Source organism: Phyllostomus hastatus, unplaced genomic scaffold, assembly GCF_019186645.2.
Source record: "Phyllostomus hastatus isolate PE091 unplaced genomic scaffold, TTU_PhHast_1.1 phas_contig_2294, whole genome shotgun sequence".
Lineage (NCBI taxonomy): Eukaryota > Metazoa > Chordata > Mammalia > Chiroptera > Phyllostomidae > Phyllostomus > Phyllostomus hastatus.
This window is the reverse complement of record NW_025333769.1, coordinates 26,875-41,158: the sequence shown is the minus strand read 5'-3', so window position 1 is coordinate 41,158 and position 14,284 is coordinate 26,875. Positions and strand designations below refer to the sequence as shown.

The following is a 14,284-nucleotide window of genomic DNA, read 5'->3' as shown; positions in this document are numbered from 1 at the left end:
TCATCACATCAGCCTGCTTCCTGCAGCTCCAATCCAGGCCCCACACCTTGTTCAAGTCTGCTCCTCTCTCCACCTCCTGAGGACTCTTCCTATGAAGGACGTGGTCTGAGCTTGCCTGCTCCCTTCCTCCAGCAGTTGCCACCCTTAGAGCAGATCCACGTTGCACCATCTGACACTGAAAGCTGTCAGTGGTCAGGCTGGAGCTAAACTCGCCAGCCCCAGGAAACACCAGTCACCCTCCTAAATTGAAACCACCACTTAACCACACTCCCCTCCACCCCAAATCACACACAGAAACTGAGCTATTTAAAAATCCTGCGCTTTCTCTGCTGTTCCTCAGCCACTCTGAATGTAGTCACCTACTTCCCAAGATCAAGAAAAAACCAACAGCTGTCCTGCCTCATCCCAGTCAACTGTAAGTGCAGTTGGCATTACAAGTTTGTGTGAATGACTTAAAATACTGATCTACATGCCATCTGTGGGCCAGGTGAATGTTGTAATTTTATTTCTGATGGAGCTGATTATCAGTAGAGCCTGTTGGCATGATGTTTTCACAAAGGGGTAGCCTTTTGAAAACATAAATTTGTTTGTCCCACTGACTCCAAGATACAATCCAAACTATCTGCACGGTGCTCCAGATCCTGTGTGCCCAGGACACAGCCTTTGCCTGACTGCGGCACCTTCTCAGAACGGCCCAAGCTCTTTCTGGTCAAGGACGCCCCACTGCCCATGGTCTCTGGACTGATCCCTGCTCATGCCTTGGGTCAGCCCATCCCAAAGAAGGACACCCTCACAGCCAGGACCCAGGTTGCATGACTGTCGTCCTGTTACTGAACCTCACTGCCTTGTTCTTTCTCCCAACATGGACAGTCTCACCAGACTGTAACTGATCTGTCTGCCGTCTACATATCAGCCTGTCTGTCCTCATTCCTCTGAGCCCTGTGAGTGCAAGGACAGAGTCCAGCAGCTTCAGCAGTGACTCTCCAGGGCCTGGCACCAGGACTGCAGAAGGTGACTGCTCACCACATGCTGCCTGATGGTCTGGCCAGTGGGAAAGAGGAAGAAAGACGGCACTGACAGGGTCTCAGTAGAGGGAAGTGACTTAACAAAGGACACAAAGATCAAGAAAAGGCAGAGTCACAACTGGAACAGAAATTGGGCTGCTCCTGAGTCCTGCCTGGTGTCCTCTACCCTCATGTTCTGGGACAGGTGTCACCCTCTGGATCTGGGTGTGATACAAGGTGGGTGCAGAGCCTGTGGGGTCTGCTGAGACTCAGATCAGGCTGAAATCTCCAGTTTGCTGACTCCTCTGGCCCCTCCTACAGGGAGGGGCTACTTCCCTTCCTGCCAGGCCACTGATGAGGAACCCATGACCTGTCACACAGAGCTGAGGCTGTGTTAACACACCATTCGTTACTCTGTGTTGCTGCTGATTTTATACATTGTCTGCGCACTGGTGACCATGACAGGGAGCACCACGACCCCGACCCTCACCATCCTTCTCTGTCTCGGTGAGCTTGGGGGAAAGATAAGGCATGGGATCCCATCATCTCCCAGGTGCTGGTTCCAAGGGGACCTGGGAATGATGAGTCTCAGTGGGAACACAACTTCTAGGGAAGAAGAGGTGGCTCAGCCCGAACTCTGACCTCAGGACTCAGGGGCCTAGAACAGGTCAGGAGCTTCGGTGTGTGGGTGAAGGAAAATCTCACAGGGACTCTCTTCCAGGGCTGTGTTGGGGGCCCGTGGGACCAGGTCCAGGCAGGTGAGTCCTCCCCCAGACCTCCTGCTTCAGCACAATGATGCCCCTGAGCAGCTGGGGGACACAGAGTGGGTCTGTGCTGATGGGGACCAGTAGGGAAGGGCCTTGGAGTGACAGCTGGGCAACTAAGGGGACAATGACACCCCCTAACACTGGAGGTCTGATTCCTTTCCAGAAGTTCTCCCCAAACCCTCCATCTGGGCTGACCCAGGCCCCAGAGTCAGAAAGGGGAGCCCTGTGACCATCTGGTGTCAGGGGTCTCTGCAGGCAGATGGCTACATCCTGTATAAAGAGAGGGGCTCTCAGCCCTTGGATACGAGGATCCCAGAGACCTCCAGCAACAAGACCAGCTTCCTCATTCAGTCCATGAGCTCACAGTACACAGGGTTGTACCAGTGTGCATACAGCACTGGGGGCACGCTGTCTGAGAGGAGTGAGCCCCTGCTCCTGGTGGTGACAGGTAATGGGGAAATTGGGTCTCCTCCCCACTGTGGGCTCCTCCTCAGAGAATGAAGGGGACAGAGTTTGGCTTTAGGGGGGCCACACCCCTCACAGCACACACCTGGTGAAGGTGGGGTGATGGTCCCCTTTAACTCAGATCCTCCTTCTCCCTCAGGAGTGTACAATGCACCCTCCCTCTCAGCCCACCCAGGCCCGGTGGTGAACTCAGGAGGGAACGTGTCCCTCTTGTGCAGCTGACAGTCCACACAGGGCCCTTTCCTCCTGCTGAAGGAGGGAGGGGCTGAGCCACCCACACGCCGGAATTTGGAATGGAATTACAGTGCTAGGAGATGGCAGGCTGTCTTCCCTGTGGGCCCCGTGAGCCCCTCCCATGGGGGGACCTACAGATGTTATGGTTCCTCCAGCTCCAACCCCAATATGTGGTCACAGCCCAGTGCCCCTCTGCACCTCGAGGTCACAGGTGAGGTGGCCCGCACTTGGCTTCAATTCTTTCCTGTCCCCAAATAACTGACCTAAACCTTGTGCCTAGTAAAACCCTGGGGGTTGTGGGGTCACTGATAGGGGTTTACCAAGAACAGAACCACAGGTAGGAGGCTTAATGAGGGACATGTGAGAGATCTCCCTGGAGTCCCTGTGTGGGTGGTAGGTGTGTCTGTCCTCTGGGTGACAATGACCCTTCTCCCCAGGTGCGTACAGGAGCCCTACCTCTCAGTCCAGCCAGGATCCCTGCTGCTGCCTGGAGATAGCCTGACACTCCAGTGTTGCTCAGAGCCCGGCTTTGACAGATTTGCTCTGACCAAGGGCAAAGGGCTGACACTCCTCCAGCATCTCTATGGGCAGCACAGCCCCGACTTCCCCCTGGGCCCTGTGAACCTCACCCATGGGGGCCGCTATAGGTGCTACAGTGGTCACAACCTCTCCTATGTGTGGTCAGCCCCTAGCACCCCCCTGGACATCCTGATTGCAGGTGAGGAGTCCTGCCTGCCCCCACCTCCTGTCCTGACTGCCTGCTCAAGGCTGAGGCCTAGGTTCACCTTGGTGTTGATGGGGGTCCAGGTCAGGGTCCTTGACCAGAGGCAAAGAGGACTGATGTCTAGGGAAGGGAGTGAGAAAAGGGGAGTGAGGTACATGGAAAAAAAGATGCCCACTCAGAGGGACTGAGAGGAGGTGAGAGGGGTCACAGTCAGCATCCCTGGGGAAGTACATGGTCCCTCAGCTCAGGGACAAGGGCATGGGGGGAGGGGTGACTCTGCACACATCACAGCCCTCCTCTCCTCAGGAATGTATGGGAAACCCTCCCTCTCAGCCCAGCCAGGATCCTCAGTGCCCTGGGGAGCGAATGTGACCCTGCAGTGTCACTCTGAGGTCAGGGCTGACACCTTCCACCTGCACAGGGAGGGGTCCCTGGATCCTCCCCAGCATCTTCATCTGGAGGACACGGCTGGCCCCTCTCAGGTCAACTTCACCATCAGCCCTGTGACCTGGGGCCACAGTGGGACCTACAGGTGCTACAGCTCACACAGCTCGTCCCCCCTTCCAGCTGTCACAGCCCAGTGACCCCCCTGGAGCTCCTGATCTCAGGTGAGGGATTCCTGCCCCCATGTCCTTTAAAGGAGCAGACTCTGTTCCACGACAGCTGAGGGCTGGGATGGGAAGAAGGGTGAAACAGTGAGGTCATCAATAGGGGGAATCCCTCCCCCATAAACAGATCAAGAAGATGGGGAGTCCCCCTTCCTCTCCATGCCTCACCCCCACCTGAGAGTCCATCCAGTGATGGTGTGTGCAGGGAGGAGACTGTCATGTGTGAAGAGCCATCATTTGGGAGACATCTGTTGGACTACAGGGGACATGAAGAGACAGGCACACCCACAGCCTCCCCTGGTTCCTGTGTCATGAGGCAGCTGGGGTCTGCAGACCCTCCTCCACACAGACAAACTTCATGTCTGTTGGGTAGCAGAGTCCCTTTAGCCTAGAGGAGACACAGATGCCACCAGGCTTCTGCTATTTCTCACTTTGTACTTCAACACATCAAATAGTTCCAGAAGGGCTTGTTTCCTAATGTTCTGGGGATAAAGGTGGAGACATAAGGAAAGGGTCTCATGCCTCAAGCAGCAGGGCGGTCACTGGGTCCCATTTGATCAGTGGGAGGAATTATGTGAAGGGGAAGATGCCCAGCTCAGGTGGGGAGAAAGGAGCAGGAGCCACACCTGCCTCTGTCTGTGTTGCTGCTTCTAGGCCCCTGAGTTGTTCTGCTACCTGTGGAATAAATCCCACATAGGAGATGGAGTCAGGAGGCCTCTTCTTTATGGGTCAGGGTGATGGAGATCCTCTGACTGTCTAAACCCAAGTGGAGTTGGCTCAGCCCCCTTGAAGTGAATCCCAGTGACAAACTCCCACATGTATCTGGGATTCGGTTCTCCCATCTATCAGAGCAGAATCCAATCCAGGATTTGAAAAAGCTCAGTTTACAACTTTAATGCCAGTGAATCCCTGTGGGAGAAAGAACATGAGTGCTCTCTGAGCTTGTCCTGTCTCCATGGGGGACCACTGTCATTATGTGGGTGTGGGAGGATGGCAGGGTTTCTGCTGAGTTTCCATGACACCAGGTGGTCAGCTGGGTCAGGTCATCCTCCAAATCACCTCCCACCAGAACTCCTGGAAGTGCCCACTTCCTCCTCCCAGAGTTCCCTATATTGCCTGTGATTTCATTTGTCACATCATCAGAGCCTGTCTGTCATCTATAGATATCTGTATTTTCATGCAGGTGTGCATCTGAAGATATTATTTTATTATTTCTCTTTTTGCTACTTTTTTTACCAATCTTCCAATTAGATTACAAACTGAATAAACACTTAGAGATTATGTTAACTTCGGGTAATTCTTAATACCAAAAATGCCTGGGATGTACATAGTCAATTACTTATTGTTTAAAAAAGACTGATAGAAAGAAGACAGGAATGAGACAGGGAAATTATGTTCCCCAGTCAGGCACACAAAGAGCTAGGTGAGGTGGAACAATGAAAACATACATCCAAACATCGCTCCCTCATGTCCTGAAAATAAGGACAAATTGAAGTCCTCCAAGTGCATCTGGGCTTTCCAAAGCAATGAAAAACCAGACCCCCAGAGATGTCACCTCAGGAAATCCAGTTGGGTAGCACTAGTTTCAGAGACACATTAAAGAGTTAAAGAGATGACCTAAGCCATCCTAAATCTCTTCTCTCATATCCTATTGGTTTTCTTTTTCTCTGGAGCAGCTGACCCTCTGGGATGATAGGAAAACAATCCAGATTCCAAGAGTAGAGAGTAGGGGAAATTCTCAATTACAGTGTTGTGTTCAGAGCATCAAAACTGATGAATGAGATGCAGGTGTCCTTTCTGGTGGACATGCAGGGGGACTGGGATGATCTGAGTCTGTCCTGACTTTTGTAACCTCTTTACCCACAATTCCTACTTTACCAACCCCAAGACTACACAGTGGAGAACCTCATCCGCTTGGATGTGTCTGCCTTGATCCTCATGGTCCTCGGGGTGCTGTTGTTTGAAGCTTGGCACAGTTGGAGAAGACTCCACGTTGCAGCCAGCAGCTGAACACAGGGGACAACAAACCCACCAGTCAGTGAGGTGGAGCCTGGAGAAGAGTCTGATGATCCCAGGAAGCCCTGGAAGAAACTGTGGGTGCCCATGGGAAAGAGTCTGCTGAGAATGTGGAGGGTGTGGGCCTGGTTCCCATGCAGGGAGAGGTGGGGCTGGTGCTGCAGAGGCTTCTCCACAGTTAGACTGTGGGCGTCTCACCTCACTGCACTGCTGACCTTCCTTGACTGGCCCTTCTGTTGTCAACCCTGTGACCTGGGGCTCAGCCCACATCACAGGTTCAGACCCACACCTGGGCTTACGCCCCATCTCTCGTCCACTTTCATGTAGGACATTTTTTCTCACTTTCATTCTCCACATTCACTGACTGTGCTTGTGTTTGACCCTCAGAAAAGATTCCCATCAACAACTCCTCTGTGTATCAGGGAATGTACTTGGTGCTGGTTCCTCGAGAAACGCCATGAGTCTGAAAGAGCAACTGGTGTTTAAAATCACCCTGAGATGTTGTGTTTGTAAGGCAGCTTCAAGAAAACACCGGTTTTCCTCCCAAAAGCCCTGATTTCTGGCATTTGCCTAATTCCTGCAGTGTAAATGCTCCTTGAGGGCTGTGAGAGCTGCCCACCACTCTCTCTCCTGTGACCCCCCTCCCCCATCAGCCTCCCTGAGTCCCAGCTGAGCACCTTTGCAGTTACCTGCGTGGATTACTTTTCCCGGATGTGCTCAGGGCTGTCTCAGTGGGCATTCAGTTCGCTGTGGCTCCTCGGGCCCAGAGCGAGGGCCCGCCTAGGGCCTGGTTTGTGCAGCGTGTCAGCCTGGGGCCCCAAGCGAAGGCCATGCCTCCTCTCCTAGCCTCAACTACCTGGCCAACCTGTGTGGGTAGCCCGAAGTCTCGAATGCACCCCACTCCTGGTCCCGGTCCCCACCCCCTCCCTGCCTTCCTGCACCTGGTCCGGGTCCTGTGCCTGAACTGCCAAAGCCACTGCCACCAAGAGCCACCGCTGTCCCTTCCTTGGCTGCCTCACCCTGTGAACATCCCTACTTCCCTCCCCCTGCGAACGCACACAGGTGAGCACCCTGTGCCTGCCATACCTCTGGCTCAGACTACAAGTTAGTGCGCTGCAACCACTGTAACGAGGTGTCCACCACCAGTGGATGCACAGGAGGCAGAAGCATCTCCCTCCCCCTGCCCTGTCTGCTCCAAGCGCTCCACCAGCAGCGACCCCCTGGTCCAGGCTCCCTCTCCACCTCCCCTGGCTTCCACCTTAACTGATCAGGGCCTGGGATCCACAGCACCTTGAATAAATCAAGAAAAAAACACAGGCCGATAATCTTGTTGAATATAGGGGCAACATTTCTCAACGAATATTAGCATGGCTAATTCAAGAGCACATCAAAAGCTCTGTTCCCCCATGATCAAATAGGATTTAACACAGGGTCCAGAAAATTGGCAAAAAAGGTTTCAACTTGTGAAAATCAATAGAAGTTTTATTTATTATTTCTTAGAGAGGGGAAGGGAAGGAGAGAGGGATGGAAGCATCCATGTGCCAGAGAAACACAGGTTTGTTGCCATCTGCCTGGGCCCTGGCCTGAGACCCAGCTGTGAGCCCTGACCAAGAATGGAGCAGGGGACCCTTTGGTTCTCAGGCTGGTGCTCACCCCACTGAGTCACACCAGCCAGGGCTGACACCTGTGGAATTGTATAAACTAATATCCCTGCAATAAATTTCACTGTAAAAGACTAGTTTGGAAGAAATAAACACAAAACCATCATGAAAAACACTGCCTGGTGCCATGAATGACTGCTCTGTGTGTCAGATGATGGACCTGGTATGTTTGCTCCAGAAACTCCATGGGTGTGTGAAGTGAGACTCAGGTGGTATGTTCATACACCAGCTTTCAGAAAACACTGCTTTTATTCATAAGTCCTCATTTGTGGCATTTACCTAATTCCTGGGTGTAAATGCTCCTTTCTTTCTTCTGTTTTGGTTTTGGGGTTTTTTGCAGTTATTCTTTTTTTTATTTTAAAAATCTTTTAAAATTATTATTGTATTACAGTTCTCCCAATTTCCCTCCTCTGCCCTCCTCCCCCCATTTCACCCCTCCCCTTTCCAACAGTCAATTCCCTCCCTGTTGTCCGTGTCAGTGAGTCACTCATACACTTTCTTGTCTAGTCTCTTCCCCTTCTTTCTTCTTGAGGGCAGGAGAGCCACCCACCATTGTCTCCCGCATCCCCTGGTCTTTCTCCTAGTCCATCACCTCACTGAGTCCCAACCAAGCACATTTTCGGGCCCATCAGCTTGGTGAACTGCAGGCATTACTTTGCCCTGATGTGCGCAGGGCCAGCCTCCTGGGCTTATGCTGCACTTCGGGCTGGTGGGGCCCCAAAGTGGCTCGGATGTGTGCAGGGTGTCTCTCCCAGGCCCAAAGCCACTGCCGCACCACCTTTTCTGGCCGCCAGAATCCTGGCCAACCTGTATGGAGGGCCCCACAGTTCCGGGGAGGCACTGCACCACAAACCTGTCCCCACCCTCTGGTCCCTGTCCTCCTGCACCTGGGCCTAGTACTCTGAGGAGACACCGCCGAAAGCTACCGCACTCCCTTCCCAGGCTGCACCAAAGCTTCTTCAAGTCAGAGCACCTCACTTCGCCGACCTCGCCTGGCTGGGACTAGAAGTTCGCCCATGTGTGCACGAGCTGGTCGCCACCAGATGCACAGGGACAGACACACTCCCCCTGCCCCCTCTGCTCCAAGTGCTTCACCAGCAAAGACCACCTGTCCAAGCTCGCCCTCCTCCACCCTGCTTCCACCCTAACTGCTCAGTAGCCCTGGGCCAGGCCACAACACTTCTCTCAGCAGCTTAGCCACAGCCCTGAGCACAGCCCAGCCATGGCCCAGCCCCTGCCAGCCTGCTGGGCCTGGTGCAGCCCACTAGGTCCTCACTGCGCCCAGAGCAGCTTCAACCCCACTTGTTTATCAAGGCTCAGTTCTGGGGACCCCTGAGGACCCTGAGATGTCTCTGATCCCCTCAAGAGTGAAAGGAGGAGGCCTGAGACTAGACTGAAGTCAGCTGGGCCTCGGAGATGGCATGGGGGGCAGGTTCTTGTGTCTGTAAAAGTCATGGCCTATTTTTAAAAAATAACATTAAGAAAAAAAAGACAAAATTTACCAACTGGCCAGATACACTGAAAGGTGAGGACAAGATATACAACCTGAGAATCTTGCCACAAGAGGGAAACAGAAGCACGAAGCCAGTAAATCCACTCAAGTTCCCAGAAGTCCCAGAACATATGCAGGACCAACAGAAAGGGCAGCTGGTAAAGCTTGCAGGAGGTGACTGCAATGTCAGATACAAAAAGAGAACACAGCACTCCAAAGTACACGAAGAATCAAAAGCTGTGCCATCACCAATGACCATAAACGTCCCAATACCAAACCCTAAGTCAGGGAGAATAGCAATTTACCAAACACATAATTCAAAAGACACTCCATGACTACAAGACAAAACCAAAAGACAATCAATAAAGTCAGGAAAACATTACAGGGACCAAATACCAAATTCAACAAAGTCGTAAACTAAAACCCGTAACTTCTAGGGCTGCAAAATTATGTGAATGAAATGCACAATGGTACAGAGAACATCAGCCAATGAGTAGAACAAGAAATAAAACAAGAGGCCAATATTTCTTATTCAATATAGATGCAAAATATCACAATGAATATTATCATGAGGAATTCAAGAGCACATTAAAACTTTTGTACACCATGATCAAATGGGATTTAACACATGGTGCTAATAATTGACAAAAAATACTTTAACATGTGCAAATCAATACAAGTTTTCACAACAGTGCTAAAGTAAATGATATAAAACGTGCTTGTTTGAATAGATGCAGAGAAAACATTAGACAAAGTACAGCATTCATTCATAATAAACACTGTCAACAAATTGAGGGTGGAATAAACACACCTCAGAAAAACAAAGGTCACATGAGGAAGTCCACAGTTCACATCATACTCAACACTGAAAAGCTGAGAGTTTGTCTTCTGAGATCAGAAACAGGACAAGGAAGCCCACTCTCCCCACTCCTGTGCAACTCACACTAACTGTCCTAGGCAGAGTCCTCAGACAAGGAAAACAAACAAAGGGATCCAAGTTGGAAAGACAGAAATAAAACTGTATGCGGGTGATATAATCTTATATACTAAAAATCACTGAACATTCCACCAAAAGAACGGTTAAAACTAAAACACCAATTCAGTACAGTTGCAGATTACAAAATGACCATTCAAGAATCAATGGCATTTCTATATGCAATATATAAAAAAATCTGGAAAAAGAAATAAAGAGGATAATCCCATTTACAATAGCATCAAACAAAACAGATGATGACCAAAGTAGTGAAAGCACTGGACATTGAAAGCTCTAGAACTTTGGTAAAAGAAATTGAAAAGACACACAAAAAAAGTGGAAATATATCCTGCATTTACAGTTAGGAAGAATTCACTAAAATGTGTATACTGCCCAATCTACAAATTCAGTGCAAGCCTATCAAAATTTCAAATGCACTTTTCACAGAAATAAAAAAGGCAATGGTAAAATTAATAAAGAACCACTAGAGACCCCCCAATAGCCAAAGTAATCTTGAAAAAAGAAAAGAGAGCTGAAGGCATCACACTGCCTAATACACAAAGAATCAAAAGCTGTGCCATCACCAATGACCATAAACGTCTCAATATGCTACACAGCTATAATAATTAAAACAGCATGGAAATTGCAAAAAAACTACAAAGACATACAGACCAATGGAACACAATCAAAACCCCAGAAATAAACCCATGACTTCCGGTCATTATGGAGGTGTAGGTAGACACAATGAGCCTCCTCACACAACCAAAAGAAGGACAACAACAAATTTAAAAACCAAAAACAACCAGAACTGACAGAAAATTAAACTGTATGGAAGTCCAACAACCAAGGAGTTAAAGGGAAACATTCATCCAGACTGGTAGGAAATGAGCAGCCAGGTGGTGAGGACTCACCAAGAAGCAGTGGCTTGTGGCTGGGCAGTCCCATGTTCGCATGCAGATAAATGGGGAGGACACCTGGGTATCGAGATAGACCATGCAACCCAGGGTTCCAGTTTGAGGAAATAAAGCCTCAAAGCCTCTGACTGAAAACATCTGTGAGGGGTGACGGCACAGTGGGAGAAACTCTCAGCCTGACAGCTGAGTTTGTTGGAGAGACCCACAAGGTCCTAGAATGTACACAAACACACCCACCTGGGAATCAGCAACAGAAGGGCCCAATCTGCTGGTGGGTAGAAGGGGAAGTGACTGAAAACCAGCAGAGAGCAGAGCAAGTGGCACTGTTCCCTCTCAGACCTCTTCCCCCACATACAGCATCACAATGCAAAGACATGGGTTGCCCTGCCCTGGTGAACACCTAAGACTCTGCCCCTTACTACATAACAGGCACTACAACACACACACACACACACACACACACACACACACACACACACACACACACAAATGGCCCAAATAAAAGAACACATCAAAGCTCCAGAAAAAAATACAAGTGATGAAGAGATAGTCAACCCATCAGATGCACAGTTCAAAACACTGGTCATCAGGATGCTCACAGAATTGGTTGAATATGGTCACAAATTAGAGGAATTAAGGCTATGAAAAGTGAAATAAAGGAAAATTTACAGGGAACCAAGAGTGATGGGAAAAAAGCTACAACTCAATTCAACAATTTGGAGCAGAAGGAAGAAACATTCAACCAAAACAGGATAAAGAAACAGGAATTCAAAAAAAAAAATGAGGAGAGACTTAGGAACCACCAGGACTTCTTTAAACGTTCCAACATCCAAACCATAGGCGTGCTAGAAGGAGAAGAGGAAGTGCAAGAAATTGAAAACTTATTTGAGTAATAATGGAGAATTTCCCCAATCTGGCAAAGGAAATAGACCTCCAGGAAGTCCAGGAAGCTCAGAGAGTCCCAAAGAAGTTGGACCCAAGGAGAAAACACCAAGGCACATCATAATTACCTTAGCCAAGATTAAAGATAAGGATACAATCTTCAAAGCAGCAAGAGAAAAGGAGACTGTTACCTACAAATGAGTTCCCATTAGACTAGCAGCCGCTTTCTCAAAAGAGACCTTGCAGGTAAGAAGGGGCTGGAAAGAAGTATCCCATGTCATGAAAGGTAAGGACCTATACCCAAGATTACTCTGTCCAGTAAAGCTATCATTTAGAATGGAAGGGCAGATAAAGTGCTTCCCAGATAAGGTCAAGTTAAAGGAGTTCATCATCATGCAGCCCTTACTATATGAAATGTTAAAGGAACTTATTCAAGAAAATGACAGAATGACAGAAATGGAGATTACATGCAGGGTTATCAGCGGAGAACTAGGAGGGGGAAAGAGGGAGAAAAAGTACAGAGAATAAGTGGCATAGATGGTAGGTACAAAACAGGGGGAGGTTAAGAATAGTACAGGAAATGTAGAAGCCAAGGAACTTACATGTACAAACCATGAATATAAACTGAAGAGGGATAATGTGGGTGAAGGGGGTGTGCAGGGCAGAGGGGAATAAAAGGGGGAAATGGGACAGTTGTAAGAGCATAATCAATAAAATATATTTAACCAAAAAGAAATAAACCCATGCACTAAATATATATAATATATATAATATATATAATATATATAATATACATATATACTATATATATTATATATATTATAATATATATATATAATATATAATATATGTTAGAGTAAAAAAAAACAGTATTTTAATCCAGTACTAAAATCTGCCATTTCCTTGTGCTTTCACCATTTACATTTAATGTAATCATAAACAAGTTTGTTTTAGGTTTCCCGTTTTATTGTTTGCATCTGCATGTCACATCTGCTGCTTTCTCTTCAAGTTTCCTTTTACTGCTCTTTGTGTTTTCAGATGGTTTTTTAGTATCCATTCTACTTTATCCACTGGAATTGTAACTGTAAGTCTTTGTACATTGCTTTTATCAGTGACGGTTGTATTATAATATACAACCTAATTTTACAGATTCTACACAGAGGAGGTAATACTTAACCTCTGCAAGGTCAATGCAGAAGCCTCACAACTGTGCAGTTCCCTCTACACCCACTGCCTTGCGCTGCCATTGGAATCTCTAGTCCATCCACACATCACACATCCCACCAGATGATGTGCCCATTTCTGCTTTCAAAGCCATGCCTGTTTTTTTAAAGTTGAGAGGATTAAAATAGGCTATTACATTTACTTAGATATTTACTTAGACATGTGTGTTCTTCTTTAACTCTTGAATTTCCAAGTGTTTTTTCTGAATTATCTCCTGTCTTCCTGAAGAACTTGTCTGTTTTAAGCAGTTCAGATGCTCAGGTTTTCTTTATTTCACTTCCTTTCCTGAAGAATATTTCCAGAAGAATTTCAGTTGAAATTTTCTCACCTATCAGGACTTTAAACTCTTCTGACCATGATGGTTTCTGATGGGAAATCTGCAGTCACTCCATCCTGGTTCCTCCATGTGTGATGTGCCATTTCTGTCTGGGTAGATTTGATTTTCCTTCACTAGTTTGATGAGGCTCATGATGTGTGTGGGCTTGGTTTTCAATGATTCATAGCTGAATTCCTTGGGCAGGTAAATGTATGGCTTTCAAGAAATTTATGACATAGCTATCTATTTCTCTCAGTATGGTGTTTCTTCACTGTTATCATTGCCATTTTGCTCCTAGTTCAGGAACATAAACTGCCTCACAGATCCCTGACTCTGTCCCTTTTCATTTAGAAGCCTGGCTGCCCTCCACAGAGGCTCTTACCTAATGCTGCAGAGGGAGTTCCCAGTGTGAGAGGAAGAGCTCTGCTCAGGGGAGGAGGGGCCCTGAGGAGCCAGAACTGACCCAGAGGTTTCAAGGGGTATGATGAAGGTGAGGCTGGTGCTGACTGATCCAAACAGGAAGTCAGTGAAGGGAACTGTTTGGGGAAAGAAACTCCAGGGTCCCAGCAGGGCCAGACTTTCTTGTGAGAAACAGTGACCAGTCTCCTCAGAACCTCCTCATGCCACCCTCCCCACTGGGGTCATCCTGCCAGTGACAGCCCCACTGACCCCTCCAGGTGCCAGGAAAAGAGTGGAACAGCCTTCTGTTCCCACTCTCCCATTTCCCTGACGATCATCCACTCCACCCCATGATGTCCCACTGAGCCCCTCTGGACAATGTCCCCCATCCATCACAAGACTCAATTGTCTTATCATCACATCAGCCTGCTTCCTGCAGCTCCAATCCAGGCCCCACACCTTGTTCAAGTCTGCTCCTCTCTCCACCTCCTGAGGACTCTTCCTATGAAGGACATGGTCTGAGCTTGCCTGCTCCCTTCCTCCAGCAGTTGCCACCCTTAGAGCAGATCCACGTTGCACCATCTGACACTGAAAGCTGTCAGTGG

The 14,284-nt window shown here is 48.6% G+C and overlaps 1 pseudogene; it reads left to right on the top strand.

The window, feature by feature from the left end:
* The first annotated feature begins 1,462 nt into the window (after positions 1-1,462).
* LOC123817889 lies at positions 1,463-3,748 on the top strand (annotated as a pseudogene).
* Positions 3,749-14,284: the final 10,536 nt, after the last annotated feature.